Here is a 19,674-nt window from a genome sequence, read left to right as displayed (position 1 = left end):
ACATCTGGCTTGCATTATTGGAAGGCTCCATTGCAGATACCACTGGTACTCTTGTGTCCCAATGGCAATCAAACACTGGTCCAACATAATCTTATTATTTTCCAGTGAAACGTGTGTATAGAAGCAAGTGACTACTCCACACAGCCCCTGTGATCAAATTGTCTCTGTTGCAAACCAGGCAAATAATCTGGTAGTTGCTCTTTGCAATATTATCTTATCAATGTTTAATGAGCCTACTATTTTAACAGAAGCATTAGCTTGTTTAAAATAAGTGGGTTAACATCTCAGTTGAAGTGATAGACTTAGGAATTTGATATGAATACATTCAGCATTAATATGGTAATAGTACACATGACATGTTACAGGTTTTAGCAGAATTTAGGCAATAACAAGTTGATTTTTTAAGTTATTTCAGAAATATCTTTTAACTTTGAAATAATGCACACATTTCAGAAATTCTACTTTGCAGCGGTAGAAACTACAAAGGATATTCTGTAAATTTACTTAAAAACTGTGCACATGTTGAAAGCTATGAATATGATTTAGCATTCAAAGAGTTAAAGAGGTTTGCTATGAGTTGGAATTTAACTTCTTCATCAAAATTTCACTGAAAGGAAAACATTTGTTCTGGTAAGTTGGTGGCATATTAGTTGTAATAAGGTGATGTGCCAGGAAGTGATGGAACACATATCTCTGTTCTACACCTGCTTTTTATCTCAGCTGAACTGCCGGTTAGAGGAGTTAAGCACAAAGGAAGTGGCCGAGGCAAGCTGCTCACAGGCACCCTTCAGTGACCATCTGGCAAGTATCATTGATCTATGATCTGGTGTCCTGTGTACCAGCTTGGTTGAAAATTGGTGCGTGGTTCACAGAGGCTGGAGGGGGAGGGAGGAAGAGGAGGATTGAGGGATAACTCAAAAAGATAAAATGCTTTTAATATATGCTGTACTGGCCCTAATGTAATTAGAAAATAACAGTAATCAACATAGAAAAACATTTTGTTAAATTCCTGTCATTCTCCATAACTATTTTTATTCATCAGAAACATCCCATTCGCAAGTGGGTAAAAATTGTATGTCTCCAGGATGTCTCTTACAGCTGCCCTATAGTCGAGACAGGAAGTTTTGCCCGCATTGCTAATGCTTTGTCATCGTTTTGTTTTCACTGGCTGTCAGCACACTTCCAGATCAAGAGGATGGCAACACATAAAAATGGAAAAACACAGCAATTCATTAATCATTTAAAAAAAACTGGCTGTTTTTGCTATCGACTTCTGCTGAGCTTCCAGACAGAGAGTGCAATAAACACTGCAATAATAGCTCTGCGGGGAAGTGGATTCATCTTTTCCTGTTTTCGTACCCAGGCACTGAATCACCAGCCGATAATCTTCGTCACCATCTCTAATAGGTGGATTACTTGTTACATTAAAGCCATGGGTTTAATTTCAGTAGAATGATTGAAATAATGCTGCTAAAAAAAATAGCAAAATGCAGTTCAGCACTTAAGATTTTTAAGTTGATAAAATACAATTCTGTTTTAGCTGATGCTAGATAAACGTAAAACTAATCAACCCTGCATCAGGAATCACAGATTTGGGCCCGACTGATGGGACACAAGGGATTGATCTAGTTATGTCAGTGCAGTAATTTGTACCTCATTAGTTTCAATACAAAGCACTCCCCCATTTAGTTATTTCATTGCAAAGTTGAAAACGTCTGCCATAGATTAAGAAGAATCTTTTTCATTCCCAAATCCCTACCAGTTTGTAAGTCAGTGATTCTCAAGCTTTTTTAGTTGAAGGACCCCTTTACAAATGGATTAATAATCATGGACCCCCATCTAAATAGTAATACTGTATAATACTCATAATATGAAAGTGTTGCACTTGAAGAGTATTTTTATAATGTTTTTAAGAAAACAGATATTTCCTTACAGATATCAGTGAGATAGGTGTGCCTGCTTCTTACTGCACAGTCTGCCTATCCTTAGTGTAATGTTTAGTTTAGAGATACAGCACTGAAACAGGCCCTTTGGCCCACCGAGTCTGTGCCGACCATCAACCACCCATTTATACTAATCCTACACTAATTCCATATTCCGACCACATCCCCACCTGTCCCTATATTTCCCTACCACCTACCGATACTCGGGGCAATTGCTAATGGCCAATTTACCTATCAACCTGCAAGTCTTTGGCAATGACACTTGTAAATCATTCTTCACTTCCAGAGGGGACCTGTACTTTGTCTTCCCAGCCTTAGGGAAAATGGCACCCTGGCCGAAAGTGTATTTTGGCGTCCTTTCTTTGCATTTAAGAATGTAGATATTTTTTTTAAACTCCCCTCATCTGAGCAAAGCTGAACTCACCTGGCACCTGCTACCAGCCCTGGTAACTGCAGATCTATCTGGCAATATTGGTGCTGTTCTCAGCATTCCTCCATACACACTCCCCTCCTAGGTGAGACAGGCAGCGCAACTCTGCAGTGCACATGCGGCAGCCACACTCTCGCTTGCATCTCACAGTTCACACCAAGTTCACCTCCAGCTACCGCTCATTCACTTACTCTTGGCCATGGCACCCTAGGCAGATGCCCACATTGCTTACAAGTAAGGCTGGCCCCGCTTAATAAAGACTTTCAAATTATTTTGCGGACCCTGGGAAAGTTTTCACAGACCCCCAGGGGTTTGTAAATTCCAATTTGAGAACCACTGTTGTAAGCCACCAGAAAAAGCCTACCCTGTTCACATTTGTCCTGGACTCCTGTTCATTGAGCAAGTGCTGAACTTCAAAATGACTGGCAGCTTCAGATCAGAGTCAAGGACCAAAACCAAGATGCAGATCTCTTGCTGATTCAGTGGAGTCAGTGTCTGACGAAGCCTGCAGCTGACTTTAGTGGACTGGCTCTCTGGCAACCTTGTGACCCATAATGCTGTTCTTTTTCATGAGGTTGAAATCAGTGAATTACAAAAGCAGATAGGAGAATTTTTTTTTAAATGTGGTAAATTAAATGGAGACTTAGTATGAAAAATATTGCAATCTGCAGTAAATGTTTCCCTTTAATTACACAATTTCCAGTGTATATGTAGAGGAGATGACATAGAATACCAGTCAATTGAATTATTAGCTTTATCCATCTTGCACTATATGTTCTGCTGTCATCCTGATAAAATATTGAAAGCAGAAGCATCTGTTTAATGCTGCAGTTGTAATGCAGGAATCATTTGACACCAGTGCCTGTCTTTGGAGAAATGCTACGGAATAGCACCAACTTTTGCTGCTTGACTCACCGCAGAAAACAAAGTCCTTTACAGAGCTCCAGTCACCAGCCCCAGGCTATGAGTGGAGCTTAGAATGTTCAGAAAGAAGACTGCAAGACCTTTGGCTCTTTTACAAAGATTAAAATAAATAAAATTGGTTGGCACGTTATTCGGGCTCAGGGGATGTGATTCGTGACCTGCCCCCGTCGGTTCCGGTGGAGGTGGGCAGCACACAAATTTCACAGTGCCACCTCATTTACCTGTCTGCTGCACTACTGGCTGCCTCTGCACTCAGCAAGAAGCCCAGCAGCATTCGCTGATAGCATGTGATTCTAATATCCAAGGCAGCCTGCTCCTCTTAAAGGGAAGCTGCACTGAATGACAGGAAGTTGCTGCTGAATACTATTGCTGCAATTCAAAACAAGGAAAATGGAACACCAACACAGAGAGATGCAGTTCTCGAGGTCTTAGTGGTGGAGGTGGACAGGAGGTGAGAGGCTATGGTTCCGCAGGGGAGCCAGAAGACTCTCAAGGGCAACCTCAGAAGGAATTGGGAACAGGTGGCCAGGAAGGTCAACTCCCAGAGGCTAGACCTGAGGCAGCAGTGCCTCAAGAGGTCTAATCACCTCACATGGATAGTCAAGGTCAGTGAATGCATCTTCACCGGACATCTCCTACCCACCAGAACACCATCATCTCCCGCTGCTCAATGCACCACAAGTCCATTACTCACCCATCGCTCACCCAGCAGCATGCCCTGGCACTCAGGATTCACGGCAAACACTCAGACACTCCACTTCGCCCTCACACAGCTTCCAATGCTGCCAGCCTCACATGAACCTCTTGCTGACTCCACATACCTCCAGTATTCGGCTATGGCAGGCACATCACCTAAACACGGTGCTACACAATTGTTGACATTCTTCCCTCTCTCCTGCAAACAAGGTGCTTAACAATAGAAGGGAGCAGAGCAGAGCCTGTGGGAAACAAGGAGGCTTGCAGCTCCTGAGCCCTTTGGAGGAGATGGTTTGCTGCATCATGGTGCCAGCTGCGACAGAGCTCATGGTTAATATAGAATTGGGATCAGCATGTGATGAGTTACCAGGCATGAGTGGGCTGCAGCCAGGATAGGGGTAATGGATGGTTCCTGTGCCAGCTTCCTAGATAGTGAGTTTGCAAATAAGATCTGCTACAGAGGACTCAGGTGAGGACCTTGATGGGGTGGTATACAGGAAAATGCTGATGGGCAATGCACCGAAATGTTGGGTGCATTGGCTGGCTTGCAAGCCAGTCTCCTGTCAAGGAGCATGGAGGAGTCTGGCACCAACTTGACAGAGGGCATTGCGCAGAGCTTGCCCTCTCCGCAGCCTCTGTTCCATAGAAACATAGAAAATAGGAGCAGGAGTAGGCCATTCAGCCCTTTGAGCCTGCTCCGCCATTCATTATGATCATGGCTGATCATCCAACTCAGTAACCTGTTCCCGCTTTCGCCACATACCCTTTGATCCCTTTAAACCCAAGAGCTATATCTAACTCCTTCTTGAAAACATACAATATTTTGGCCTCAACTGCTTTCTGTGGTAGAGAATTCCACAGGCTCACCACTCTCTCGGTGAAGAAATTTCTCCTCATCTCAGTACTGAAAGGTTTATCCCGTATCCTTAGACTCTGACCCCTGGTTCTGGACTTCCCCACCATCGGGAACATCCTTCCTGCATCTACCTTGTCAAGTCCTGTTAGAATTTTATAGATTTCTATGAGATCCCCCCTCACTCTTCTGAACTCCAGCAAATATAATCCTAACTGACTCAATCTCTCCTCATAGGTCAGTCCCGCCATCCCAGGAATCAGTCTGGTAAACCTTCACTGCACTCTCTTTATAGCAAGAACATCCTTCCTCAGATAAGGAGACCAAAACTGCACACAATATTCCAGGTGTGGCCTCACCAAGGCCCTGTATAATTGCAGCAACACATCCCTGCTCCTGTACGCGAATCCTCTCACTATGAAGGCCAACATACCATTTGCCTATTTTACCGCCTGTTGCACCTGCATGCTTACCTTCAGCAACTGGTGTATGAGAATGCCCAGGTATTGCTGCATATTCCCCTCTCTCAATTTATAGCCGTTCAGATAATAATCTGCCTTCCTGTTTTTGCTACCAAAATGTATAACCTCACATTTATCCACATTATACTGCATCTGCCATGCATTAGCCCACTCACTCAACTTGTCCTAGTCACCCTGAAGCCTCTGCATCCTCCTCACAGCTCACCCTCCCTCCCAGTTTTGTGTCATCTACAAATTTAGAGATATTATATTTAGTTCCCTCATCTAAATCATTAATAGATATTGTGAATAGCTGGGGTCCGAGCACCAATCCCTGCCTGCCATTCGGAAAAAGACCCATTTATCCCTACTCTTTGTTTCCTGTCTGCCAACCAATTTTCTATCCATCGCAATACACTACCCCCAATCCCATGCACTTTAATTTTACACGCTTATCTCTTATGTGGGACTTTGTCGAAAGCCTTCTGAAAGTCCAAATAAACCACATCCACTGGCTCTCCCTCATCAACTCTACTAGTTACATCCTCGAAGAATTCTAGTAATTTGTCAAGCATGATTTCCCTTTCATAAATCCATGCTGACTCTGCCCGATTCTACCACTATTCTCTAAGTGCTCTGCTATAAAATCTTGGATAATGGACTCTAGAATTTTCCCCACTACTGACGTCAGGCTGACTGGTCTGTCATTCCCTGCTTTCTCTCTACCTCCCTTTTTAAATAGTGGGGTTACATTACCCTCCAATTTGTAGGAACTGTTTCAGAGTCTACAGAATCTTGGAAGATGACCACCAATGCATCCACTATTTCTAGGGCCACTTCCTTAAGTACTCTGGGATGCATACCATCAGGCACTGGGGATTTATCGGCCTTCAATCCCATCAATTTCCCCAACACTATTTCTCTATTAATACTGATTTCCTTCAGTTCCTCTCTCTCACTAAGCCCTGTGTTCCCCAACATTTCTGGTATGATATTTGTGTCCTCCTTTGTGAAGACAGAACCAAAGTATGCATTTAGTTGCTCAGCCATTTCTTTGTTCCCCATAATAAATTCCCCTCATAAAGTGATACAGCACTGAAACAGGCCCTTCGGCCCACCGAGTCTGTGCTGACCAACAACCTCCCATTTATACTCATCCTACATTAATCCCATATTCCCTACCACAACCCCACCATTCCCCTGCCACCTACCTACACTAGGGGCAATTTACAATGGCCAATTTACCTATCAACCTGCAAGTCTTTGGCTGTGGGAGGAAACCGGAGCACCCGGCGGAAACCCACACGGCCACAGGGAGAACTTGCAAACTCCGCACAGGCAAAACCCAGAACCAAACTCGGGTCGCTGGAGCTGTGAGGCTGCGGTGCTAACCACTGCGCCACTGTGCCACCCACTGTCCCCTGTTTCTGACTATAAGGGACCTACATTTGTCTTCATCAATCTTTTTCTCTTCACATATCTATAGAAACTTTTACAGTCAGTTTTTATGTTCCCTGCAAGCTTGCTCTCGTACTCTGTTTTTCCCTTCTTAATCAATCCCTTGGTCCTCCTTTGCTGAATTCTAAACTGCTCCCAATCCTCAGGTCTGTTGTTTTTTCTGGCAAATTTATATGCCTCTTCCTTGGATCTAATGCTGTCTCTAATTTCCCTTGTAAGCCATGGTTTGGCTACCTTTCCCATTTTACTTTGTGCCAGACAGGGATAAATAATTGTTGCAGTTCATCCATGCGCGCTTTAAATGTCTGCCATTGCCTTACCACCGTCATCCCTTTAAGTAACGTTCCCCAATCCGTCTCCGTGTCATGTTGAGGCCCAGAGTCATTACAACTGTAGCCCCCATACTTGTTGCAGCTTTTGTGTGGAAAGGTCAGCTACTCCTCTGCCCTCCCTGATAAATCCAGGAACTCACCACAACGTCTCCAAAAACACTCCAAAGTACTTTCAGACACTGCAACAGTCAAAGTGCATCAAAATTATCTTACCTGGCCCTTTATGGAATGCTAGCGCAGACCCATCATGAGAGAACATATTCAATTGCTTCCATTGCTTGCAGAGGGTACCCACGCTTCTCAAGGTAGTGAGCCACACGGGCTGCACTGGAAGTGGCTGGTGTTGTAGTACGCAGTCCCAGGAGGGCATTCGGCTTCGATAGTGCAGCCTCCAATGACATTACTGATCTGAATTTCACTGCTAAAGGCTTGACGGAAGCCCGCCCATAGCTGATGAAACTGAAGTGAAGCAGGGACTCACTCATCAAGGTGATCTCACACCCTACAATGCTAAACTGGTGCTGGTCTCACTGCAATTCTTGCATTTGTGCAAAGCTGAAGCGGCAGCCACACAGCACTAAATGCAACACAGAGAAGAATGGCTCCTCTTGTGCTAAAATGTCTATGTTTTTATGATTGTATCTCATGTTTCTCCCGATCCATGGGCAGTGAGAGACTAATATCAAATTTTTCCAAAAATGGGGGCATGGTTAACTTTGAGGAAAATTGCAAGACAAGATAGACAGCAAAGGGCAGTAAGCAGTTACGTGGTAAATACAACTCAATGTAGATAAATGTGAAATAGCATAATTTTGGGGGAAAAGTACTTGAGAATGGAAATATAATTGAAACAGCAACATTCTCATTGGAGTGGATAAATAGAGACGTCATGGAGAATTTCAAGTGGAAAATGCCATAAAAATATCAGCATGGGTTAGGTGTAGCCTCTCACCTCTGAATCAGAAGGCCAATCTGGTGTCTCAACACAACAGAAGACCACGCTCTTCGTGAATAGTGTCACAGAACCTTTTGCATCTCCCTCAGCAGGCAAACCAGGCCTCAGTTTAATATCTTGCCTAAAAACAGCACCTCCAACAAGACAGCAATTCCCGCAGTACGGTACTGAATTGCCAGCCTAGATTAAATGCTTAAATTCTGGAGTCCGGCTTGAACTCATGACACATAGATTTACATCAAAATTGAAACACAAAAACAGGCCCTTTATCCCAATTAGCCATGTTGCTGTTTATCTTTCACATGAGCAGTAATCTTCATCCCATGTACCACTCTATATCCTTTTATTTTCCCTTTCCTTTAACCACCTTACCTAACCTATTTTAAATATCTCATGATCTCTGTGCATTCAACAGCTTCACAACCTTCTGTAAAACATATGAAAAGGTTTCTCCTGCTCTGAATAAATCCCTTATATTTAATCTGAAAGCTGTGTCCCCTTGTCATCTACCACTTAATCACTTGAAATAATTAATTAAAATTCTCAAACTTACATGGTGGAATTTGAACTTGCCTTCTACTGGATTAAAAATCCAGTAATATAACCACTACATTATTATATCGCCATTAGAAACCATTCTGGAAATACCTTGGGCCTGCTACTCTTAGTTTGTTTGCATGCAGCCGAATCAGCACTCCTTTTCTTAGTATGAAAATGAATGGAAATTTCTCAATTTTATTTTTACATAAACAGCGGTACTTTAATGTATGAACCTTGTGCCTTTATGTAGGCCACAGCCAGAACTAATTACTGCCTTTATTAGAATTTTTGTGGTATTTATGCTAGAAATTATATAAGCGCAGTAAAAATATCTGTGTACACAGCAAGTGAATCAAACACAGTTCTGAGCGTGCCTGCTGAAGTAAGAACCATTCAAGTAGTGGTCCAGTACTTGAGTAGGATTCAAGTTGAAATCGCAGTGCACGATATTAATAATGGACATGTTGAAGTATTTGTAGTAAATTCCTCTGTCCACTGCCTTAAATAAGGCATTAAGAAGTTTAACATAACTGGGCTAACAGCTTTGTTATAATAGTAAGAAAACCTCATACAAACATGTTAGTTTTTTTCTTTATGAATATCATGCTGTGCAATTTTGACCCCATTGTGTCAGCTCCAGTACAATAGAGAACAAGCCAGCAGCCAGTGAGTGTCAAACTGGTGTGAAACCATGACTTGCACTGGGGTAAATCTATACTGAACTGCAATAAGAGTACAACCTATTGAGCTGGTGGACGGTGCACCCATTGTTAGGCATAATTAATGTATGGCTTCAGCTTTCTCCAAAACTTGAAGCAGCAATATGTGCAAGCATGCATGTGCTGCATAATGGTGCATTAGGACCTTTAAATACACAGTGATGTATTTCAATAGTATTTATTAGAAAAACTTATACAATAACTGTTAAAAAGTGATATTGGGCTGTATCAGGGTAAAACAAAACTACTAGAATAAATTTGATTCTTTGCTCATTGAAGATCTTCATTACTCCTTAAACTCTACCAACACGCTTACTCCGAAAACACATTGGGCTGCATTTTAAGAGCCCAACGCCGAAATAAGCGTCAGGCGCAAAAATGTGCGGCCCGCACGCATGGGACCCACATCGCGCAGCCGCTGTGATTTCAAACGTGGCGGCTCATTACCATGTCCGGGGCGGCTGCCCCCTCCCCGATGATGTGGGGTGAGCGGGCGAGCAGTCACTGGCAACAGCGTCCGCGCTAATGCGCCGGTGCCATTTCTAAAGGGCTTCGAGCCCTAACTGAGCATTTAAATTTTAAAGGGACAGTTATGTTAAAAATTACAAAAATGATTAAAATAATACTTCCATTTACTCTCCCAGCACTGCACCCCCCCCCCCCCCCTCCCCAACCCATGGCATTACACTTGATTCCTGCCGTTTTCCCCCTCGGAATACCTAGCTTGAAAATGTGACCTTTCCCCCGCCAAAAGTACGGAACCTTTGTCCTTTACCCCTTCCCATCACTCCACCCCCCACCCCGACCAATCTGAAGTATTTTAACCCCGCTCCCCACCCCCACACACAGTGAAAAACACCTCCTCCCCCCTCCCCACAGGTGTTGCGCCTCATTTCCCTGAACGGGGATTTGAAGGCACGGCATTGCCAGCTGCCAGAATTAAGATACCAACCTGCTGGCAGAATCACTGCAGCCTGCATGGTAAGTAGCCATTAACATATTTTAATGTGGGTCCTGTCACCGAGCGGTGGGGCAGCTGCCATGAGGCCTCGCCACCGCCATTAAGTTTGATACAGGGCCTGTCAGGGTCGGTGGCGGGCCTCTTCTTTTCCTATCTCCATTGCCATCCCACCACCGTTCCTGGCATAGGAGGTTTTAAAATCCAGCCTATTGTTCTGACAACAACATTGAAATTGTAATCCTCATAAACAAAACAATTAAAGCTTTTGTATAGCTTAGATCTCATACTACAGGAAGACCATAGTTAGCCATGCCTTAGTCAGGAACATTCACTACAAGGACACAAAGGGTGAAATTTTATGGGCTGTGCAAGGGCGGATTTGGTGGCTTGCAGCATGATATAATTAGGCGGGAGGTGTTTTTTCGGATTCTGATGGTGGGATATGTTAGAGAAATTAAGCCAGCAGAGTGTTTGCGGTAATAAAAACAAGAAATGCTGGAACCACTCAGCTGGTCTGGCAGCATCTGTGGAAAGAGAAGCAGAGTTAACGTTTCGGGTCAGTGACCCTTCTTCGGAACTGACAAATATTAGAAAAGTCACAGTTTTATACAGGAATGTTTGCGGCCTTCTGGGATTCCCCCAGCATGGTAGCGGATTGCAGTTTTGCATTCATTTAAATAACATGAATACTCATTACCCTACACATAGTTACACTTCAGTCCTGCCTTTCAAATTAATTGAAAGGCGAGCGCTATACGTGCCATCCGATCACGATTGTTTGACCGTGATGTGCGGCAGTGGGATTTGTGCAGTTGAGTCTCAGGTCTGTGCTGTTCTCTCTTTAACTCATCTGCAAAACTAACACTAGCATTGGAATGGCTGTTTGCCTCTGGGCTTGGCACCAGCAAGGGTGAGTCTTCTCGGGGGATAGTGGCGATGGCATGGGGGAGAGGCTACATGGAGGATCAGGGCCGGGTACTCGAGAAGAGAAGGGTGGGTTTGATCGGGTGCATGGAGGACAGGGAAGGGTGGAGTGGCGTGTCCAGGGTGTTGAATGGTTGCTGTTGATGCTGAAGCTGCATGTTGTCGGCTGTAGGAGTGGTGAGTGGATTATAGCAGTACAGTGTGAAGATATTTGGCAAGAGCCTAAAGGGAGGGTTGAGTGCTGTCAACATCGGGGAGCTATGGGGCAAAGTGAGGGTTCTGGCTGACATCTGACTCATTTTTGCTGCAGGGAAAATAAATTATGTGAAGTTGGTTGTGAATTTCACAAAAGAATGGAGGCAAAAACATTTTGAATTAAGTAACAGCTACACTTTAGGTTAATCTGAACATACTTACATGAAAGGAAGGCTGATGATCCTTGAGACTGCAAGCACAGAGTGTTTTATATCTGTGGCAATCATGGTGCTTGGGCCAGTGATGGCAGGTTCCACCAATGAAAGGCCGCCCCCACAAAGTGCTCCCATCTGTCTCCCCTGCCCGTCGCCGCATGGTTCATTTACCTATAAAATCGTGTGTGAGACGGGAAATACGGTGGAAGCGGAAGTTATGCCAACTTCCGATCCCACTGTCGGGAACACCGTGGCACTCATAAAATCCCAGCCAAACTGTATAATAAAAATCACAAGCCTCTGTAAAAGGAAGTCCTGCACATTTCTATATTTTCCACATTGGAAATTCCCTAGGACTTTTTGTTATACATAAATGGCATAGTAGATTCTTGTGTTCCAGTGGCAGAGATACAGGAAGCCTTTGGATTTGTCATTGGCATGCATTAGAGTTATAAGAAGGGGCAATAGAAGTAGATAGAGGTGGAGTTTCCATGTTTAATTTCAAGCAATTTGCTTAAATCTGCAGAAATCCAATTTTGTCCAACTATATTTTTTAAAACAAAAACAGGACTGAGATTTCATTTTTAGGTTTTAGAAATGTATTTTGATGTCTTCAGAATTTTAAAAATTGATGTTCGATCAAGACTACAAAACAGATAAAGCTCAATGTACTGAGTGGAGTGCCAGCACCTGGATTTGCACCCAATTTGTCACTTGATCTCCAGTGTACTGTTCTGTGGGATAACAGGAAGAGAAGGACCAATCCCCATCTCAGGAGATAAGACTATGAAAGCAAAGAGGGGCATTTCCAGCTGATCTGATGCACCTTGAAACAGGTAGTATTAGAATAGTATTGGTAGAGGCAAAGAGCAGCACATACATGCACAATCTTGCCAAGGGTTGGTATGTGGCACAAGGAGAACTGAGAAAGGAAAAGGATTCCACTCACACAAAATGTAAAAAGATTTACTAAAAAGCTATGATGCACAGAATGGCATTTTCTCACACTATAAAAAGCAAAACATAAACCTAATTGTGGCACATCCATATTAAAAAACAACAATAAATATCTATCACCACACAAAAAGTGGAAAGAACACCCGACAGTGCCTCAGTTTAAAGGGTGAGGATTGCCCTTTTAGGAAAAGAATTTCAATCTTTATTTGTTGTAAAAGAGATATCATCTTCATCGCAATGATATGTGTGTGTATAGATAAGGCCTCCCTAACAATTCTGCAGAGGTAATTGTGTTCCTTAGACCAGTGTTACATTATGATTATCAGTTTTTCTGTTTGTAACCTCGGTGAAATATAATGACGGGCCGTGAAAAGAAAAAAAAAGGAAATTGTTTGTAAATTGCCTGAAACCAAGGGAATGAGCCAACATAGAAACAGTTGCAGCCAAATACAAAATTGCAGTACATGATGGTGTGAACAAAATATTTAATCTCAGGAATGAAAATGGATTTTCTTCCTTGTCATTTAATGGAGAATTTGATTTGGTGACCTCATAGTTTGGATGCATCATTCAGATTCCTAGCAGACTTAGTTAGTTAAGGTTATGTGGTTAGTTGATCATCTGGCTAATGAAGAGTAATTCAAGTCAAAATGGCTCTCAGGCTTACCCCTTCTTTTTAGGATGGATGAAAGTCTTATAGAAGCTATGGTAAGAGTATGGTTAAGAACCACTGCCACTTAGACTTTGTAAACTGGAGAAAAACTCCGAAGTTGAGTCTGTTCTAATTTAATTTTAAATTCGTTCAAAAACAGATGTTAACTGTCCAACAGTTCTGGGCATGGACAGCAAGGTATTAGGTTCCCACCTTTACCTTGTAATTTGCTGGTCAATTTGAAGACAAGAAGAAGTATTGGGTTTGTTTTTTTCACACCTGGGTGGGAATGCAGATGGTCAACCCATCCAGACGTGATAGCAGAGATGCTTAACCAATTTTAATGGCTGGGCCTCATTAGCATGTCGCTTGCTAAATTTCCGAACAAAACAGCTGGTAAGTCAATGGGAAGAGGTTTCCCAGCAGTTAAAATCAACTGACTTGGAAGAACTGGCCCTGGTAGAGGTTAAGTGCATCGGAGGAGTGGAAAGTCCAGGGCACAGTCCTCAAGAAAACCTGTAGCTAGTTAGAAATGCACACTTTTCTAGCTGTCTTCTAGCAATAGCTCTGGATCTCAGCAGCTTTGGCCTGGTCTGGAAAGCACAACTACTCTCTGCTCTGGCCTCAGGTAAAAATAACCATCGTAGCCAATCTGAATATTTGAAGAATTGCCTCATCGGCTTCAGGCAGTTGTCTTAGCCATTTAAAACCGCAGATGGCCAGATTGGGGCAGGGATAGAGTGGATAATTGCTCTGCTGTATGTTAACTACTTCTCTGTCCAGTTTCCACAATATGTCGATAGGAGAAGTGAAGATCGACTTCATTATTTCAAAACGGTAAACACCATCGTTTGATTTATTACTTAGTACTTTAAAAATAATGATGTTTATGGAGGTTTTTATTCTTTAAAAAAATTGCACTTAAATGTCTGTAGACTCTACCTCCATATCCCTAAAGATTTAGCTAAAATTTCCAGCAGATTTTCTTTTGTCTGAGGTCATTTGTTATTGAAGTATTTTCCATGTTTCACTCACTAACATGCAGAATCTTCTACACATTTGGAGCTATTTCATTTCAAAAGCTGATTCTTATTAAAGCATGTGTTTGAACATTTTTACTGAGTCTAAAATGTCAAATAGTCACCATAATGTCACTGCATTAAGGTTCACAAAACAGCCTGCCACATGCAACGCATGCACACAGTTCTATTGGGCATCATTTTCAAATTAAGCCTGGTAACTGAAAGCCTTCAAGCTATATTTACTTAGCTTTATCAATAAGCAAAATGAGAAATAACTTAAACAAACTTCTTACACAAGATAAAATTACTCATAATTTAATAAAATTGACCATACAGTAGGCAACCAGCATATCTGTAAATATTTAGCCATGGATGTGAGTTCAGCTAACACATATGAGTGTTGCAATTTCAAAAGACACAGATTATAGCTTGAGCATTACACCCAGACAAAATTAACTTGTTTTTTCTTTGCTCTATTCCTTCATCTGTTTTTAGAGAAAGAAGTTAATTTTACTATCCTTCACAAATCCAATATCGTAATGAGGTAGAAACTAGACAATTAAACAGCATTGTTAATTTTTATTTAAATAAGTTCTAGTATTTTGATACAATGTACCCTTAAATAGTTTTATTTATTGAGGTGAAACAAGAAATCAGTTTGTAATACATTAAACAACAACTTGCATTTATATAGCATCATTAATGTAGTAAAACATCCCAGGGTACTTCACAGGACTGTTAGGAGAGTTAAGGATTGTTTAAAGCTTGTCGAGTGTGACACTAATTCACATTGACTTGACACTAGCTGCAAGATGAAGAATTATCAAATTAGCAATGGCAAGATGAGGTTATGGATTGGAAACTTGTATCCTGTATTTCCACACCAGCTGAAACCAGTTGGAAATGTCAACTGGTCTTAACCTGTCTTTTCTGGTCTCAACTGGAAGTAAGCGGTCTCAACTGGTGTTGCCTGGATGCAACTGGGATAACTGGCAATCTTAACTGGTAACCATTTGGAATTTACAGTTGCCCAGTCAACATTAATTAGAACCATTTGGGCTCATCTGGTACCAGTTGGTTTGCCAATTGGTTCACCTGGAACTAGCTGGCAAAGTGGAACTTGTTGGAATTATGTGGAGCCAGTTGACATATACCTACTTCAACTTTAATGAGCTGGCAGGCAAAATCTTTGAGCTGGAAAATATTACTGATAGTTAATCCAGTTGAATCCACCTGGATTGACTTAATCAAACCAGTAAGATTGCCTGCAGCTTAACAAAATGCCCCTGCGTCTCTGCCTCTGCCTGTGTGTTACGTGGTTCTTCGGACCCTGCTTTTGTATCTGTTTTTCAGAGCTGCCTACATGATATGCACTGAATTAGACTGTATTCTACATTGATGCACCTCCTTCCCTGACTAATATAGCTCTGTGAGAAGGTTAAATTCATGTTTTGATTAACAAGGTGTAAATATATTTAAATTTATGTTTTGATTGGAAAGACTATAAAATATATTTAAAGTCATTTATGAAAAGGTTTGAAAGTATTGTTGTATTAGTAGTTTTAAAAGATGTTCTTTTATGAAAGCTCTGTTGCAAGAAAACAGTGCCATAAAGTCTGGAGTGAGACAAGAGGAGCCAATCAAATTAAGCCAGGTTAGGAGAAGAGTATCAATTTCTATAAGACCAGGAACAGGCAGTTTGGCACATAAGCAGCTCTGAAAAAGAAGGAAAAAAAGGGTCTGAAGAACCACAAGCAGAGACAGACACAGGAAGAACCACAGAAGAAGGCCCACATAGAATAAGAAGCCAGAGTAGAAGGAGACATCAGAGAAAGACAGAAGACAACATCACCTGTGTCCAGGCAGCTTCGAGGAGCAAGGATCAAAAGCGGCTTGCCTACTATCACCTATTGGTACGTATTTTATTTAAACATTTATTCTGTTGATTTGTTGCACCAAAACCATTGTCTGTTGCCATTTTGGTCTTGTCTAAGAAGTCAGCTAAGATCGGGGACCTTACAGCTCTGTCTGATTGGAAACAGATAATGGAGTAAATTGGAGTTGTGCAAATGACCTCCCAACTCTGATATATGAATGATGCCAATTATTTTCCTCACGTTGCAGCAAGGGAATATAGCATGCTTAGGCATGCCAGTGCATACCCAGCACCATGCAAGAACACAGTCTCGGACATGCCTGCTCCCCCAGCACCAAACAAGAAGAGTCAGCAAGCCCTTAGTCTTATGAAACATGAAGAGGCCATGCAGCAAGCAGTTGTATACTGCAATTGATGGCAAGGTAATAATTCTTATAATTAATTTTCAATACATTAAATAATAATTGTTGGTTTCAGCAGAAGGTGATGGATCATTATGGCATTTGGTGCAGTGCTAAACCTACCTCCAAAATGACTGAAGTCATTTAGTGAGACTGAACCATTGAATAACCTACCCTCATGTAGAGTCTGTAGTTAATTAATTAGTTAATTAGAGGTCAGAACATTACAATTCCCTCTCAACAGGAGCTCAGTACCTCAAGGCCTCTGTCTCCTGTTTTGGAAGTCTATGACTTTATATTTTTCTCTTACTTACAGCATGCTTCACACATCACCTCCAAACCCCGGGGTTGAGTGAGGAATCTGTCAAGAAATTGTTCAGTAAGAAGAACAACTACATATCCGAGAAAATACAAAACATCAGTAGAGGACCAAATCTGACGTTCCATCAGACATCTAAATTTAATTAATGTTTAAGTTTTGTATTTTGATTACAGCTGTAATTTAATGTTTTTGCACTTTAACTGCTGCGTTCGCTTATTTCTTGATTTCTGCATTGTGTTTAATTTTGTTTTTGCTATTTAACTGTGTTTTCTGTTTTTTTGCATCACAATAAAATTTGAAACGAACAGCACAATAAAGAGTGTTTTTAGCTGCACTGCATGATCATGGTAATAGATAATTGTCATAGGTAATTTTCACTTGTTAGTGGTACTTATAGGAAAGTTTTTTGCACGTTAATACTCTTGTCTCAAATTGAATGAGTTGAGCCAGAAATCAGACTAACTGATCGCAACTGTGACCAATATAATTTTCAACTGGAACCAGGTTCACTGGTCTCAACTGGAGCCAATATAATTTTCTGGAACAAGTACAAATGGTCAACTGGAAACAATACAACTGATCCAGTTGTCCCATTTTCCATGATCAAGTGGTTCAAGTGGACTGGTTACAACTGGTTTGGATTTATAGGTTTGAACAGAACATTATCCTTATTATAACACACCCAAAGATAGTGTCATGCCCAGTAAAGACATACATATTCCGACTTTTAAGACACAAACTTCATTCAATGGGGAATCTTTGAAATTGACTTTTCCTTTAAAAAAGTGCACAATGTGCTGCAAATTAGCTGCTGAAGGTCAGATGACCTGGCCTGTGTATGAAAAAATTGCCTCATTGTCTTGAAAGGACAAAAGGATACACTCTAGAATAAGAGGTGTCGACTACACCCTTCCTGACACCATCAAGAGACATTCCTGAATTGAATGGATTCCTTCTGAGACAAGGAACGTGTGAAGTAAACACATCATAACAAAATGATACATATCCAGACATTAATGGATAGCCATGGATTCTACATCCTGGTCCATTGTGTGGTCACACTAAGGGAGAAAGCCACGTGTCAACTAACAGAGACTTTAATTTGATGGATTTTTGACCTTAAAGGGTAACCCTCTGGAGAGAGAGGAGAAATCACAGCAACGTCACAGAAGGAGTCCAGCCAGGGTCTGTGGAAAGATGCAGCCTAACCAAGAAGAAGAAGCCCTGCTGATAATTCTACACTTCAATTTGGTGCAGCAGAGGACTGAAAGTGATTGCCACCTTCAGTGTGAAATCTTAACCACCAGAAATCTACAACACCACAACAAGTTCAAGACTACAAAACCAGGCCTGCACCTTTAAAAGAGACTGCCCTACTTATAAGATTCAACATATTTACCAGAAAACCATAAACACCTACCACATCTTCAACTCTTACCCTTTACCTTCTATCTTCGCTTGAGAGTGCATGTGAGAGTGAATGCATGTGAGTGGCGTTCCGAACATTTTGTTCAATAAATAGTTCATCTGTTTTAAACCTACAAGAAAACCTGTTACTATCTGTTTATTTGGCAAGTAAAACACTCAGGGGCTAACTCATCATTTTAAACAAAACACAATTACAGTCAGTTGGGAGGTGAACAGTGGGAACCAACCACACCCCTTACCATAACAATATAAATAATTGGGAGGAAGTTCTGGCTTTTAATTGATGTGCTCCTGAGATGACTGTAGACTTAAATAAAATGGACTAATACTTAGACAGTCGCCAAACTTTAATTATTTTATATTTGTTTCCCAGTGGGCATGCGGCAATGGTGAAACCAAAGATTTCAGCTAAAGTCCTGTCCAAGGCCCATCCACTGTCATTTTCGAGCAGGCTTAGATTTAAGCAGCTAGCACTGAAGCTAACAACAAGCAGGAGTTTATTCCTCAATGCAAATTGGGCTCTTAAGGCATTGTTAGAACTACAATGTTATTTTGGTGCAGTTAAGCAAGGCACCCGCTGAGTGCTGGACCCATCCACTACACAGTGGAAAACAGCCAAAACCAATGTCCCATAAAGGGGCTCACAATGCAGTCTGCTCTACACTGGGGAGACCAAACTCCGGATGGATGATCGCTTTACAGAACAGTTTGTAAGCATGACTGCAAACTTACGATCGCCTGCATTTTAATTCACCACCTTGCTCTCACACTGACCTTTCTATCATCAGATTCCTGCAATGTTCCAATGAAGCTCAGTGTAAGCTAGAAGAACAGCACATCATCTTTCGATTAGGCACTATACTGCCTTCTGGACTCAGCATTAAGTTCAACAATTTCAGACCATAACATCTGCCCCCATTTGGTTTCCTTTCTCTTTGCAGGTTTTGGTTTTACTCTTATTTTTCCCTTGTTTCTGCTTTCGATGGCAGTTGTTCATTATTCTGCCATTCACACCTCCTCTAGAAACATATTTTGTTTCTTTACTTGTCTCATTGTCACTTCCTTTGGCCTTGCGCCACCAACCATTTTGTCATTTAATCTCTCCTGTCTTCCACCCGATCACAGACCTTCCCTTTTGTTTTTTTTCCACCTTCCCCCACCCTCCCCCCGCCTTTCACTTGCTTAAAACCTATTACATTTCTAACTTTTCCCAGTTCTGATGAAAGGTCATCGATCTGAAATGTTGGGCTGAATTTTCAATGAGGTGGGAGGGCCCGAAAAATGGGGGAGAAATCCCTTTGGGTCAGTTCCATGACACATTCCCACCTCCATGGAATTATGGAGTAGTTGAAATGATGGAAGGAATGGTTACCTGCCCATAGTTCACAGCATTTCCACAGGATTAAAGGG

At 41.8% G+C, this 19,674-nt stretch overlaps 1 long non-coding RNA gene across 2 annotated transcripts; it reads left to right on the top strand.

The window, feature by feature from the left end:
- The first annotated feature begins 733 nt into the window (after positions 1 to 733).
- Positions 734 to 16,990, top strand: LOC137384096 (uncharacterized). 2 transcript variants are annotated; one of them, XR_010977526.1, is made up of 3 exons: positions 734 to 801; positions 16,362 to 16,535; positions 16,831 to 16,990. It is a non-coding gene; the product is annotated as an uncharacterized lncRNA (long non-coding RNA). The 2 variants fall into 2 exon arrangements; XR_010977527.1 differs by lacking the exon at positions 734 to 801 and adding an exon at positions 15,853 to 16,150.
- Positions 16,991 to 19,674: the final 2,684 nt, after the last annotated feature.

The sequence above is a fragment of the Heterodontus francisci genome, chromosome 25 (assembly GCF_036365525.1).
Source record: "Heterodontus francisci isolate sHetFra1 chromosome 25, sHetFra1.hap1, whole genome shotgun sequence".
NCBI lineage: Eukaryota > Metazoa > Chordata > Chondrichthyes > Heterodontiformes > Heterodontidae > Heterodontus > Heterodontus francisci.
The sequence above is the reverse complement of the archived record's forward strand: the minus strand, read 5'-3'. Positions and strand labels throughout refer to the sequence as shown.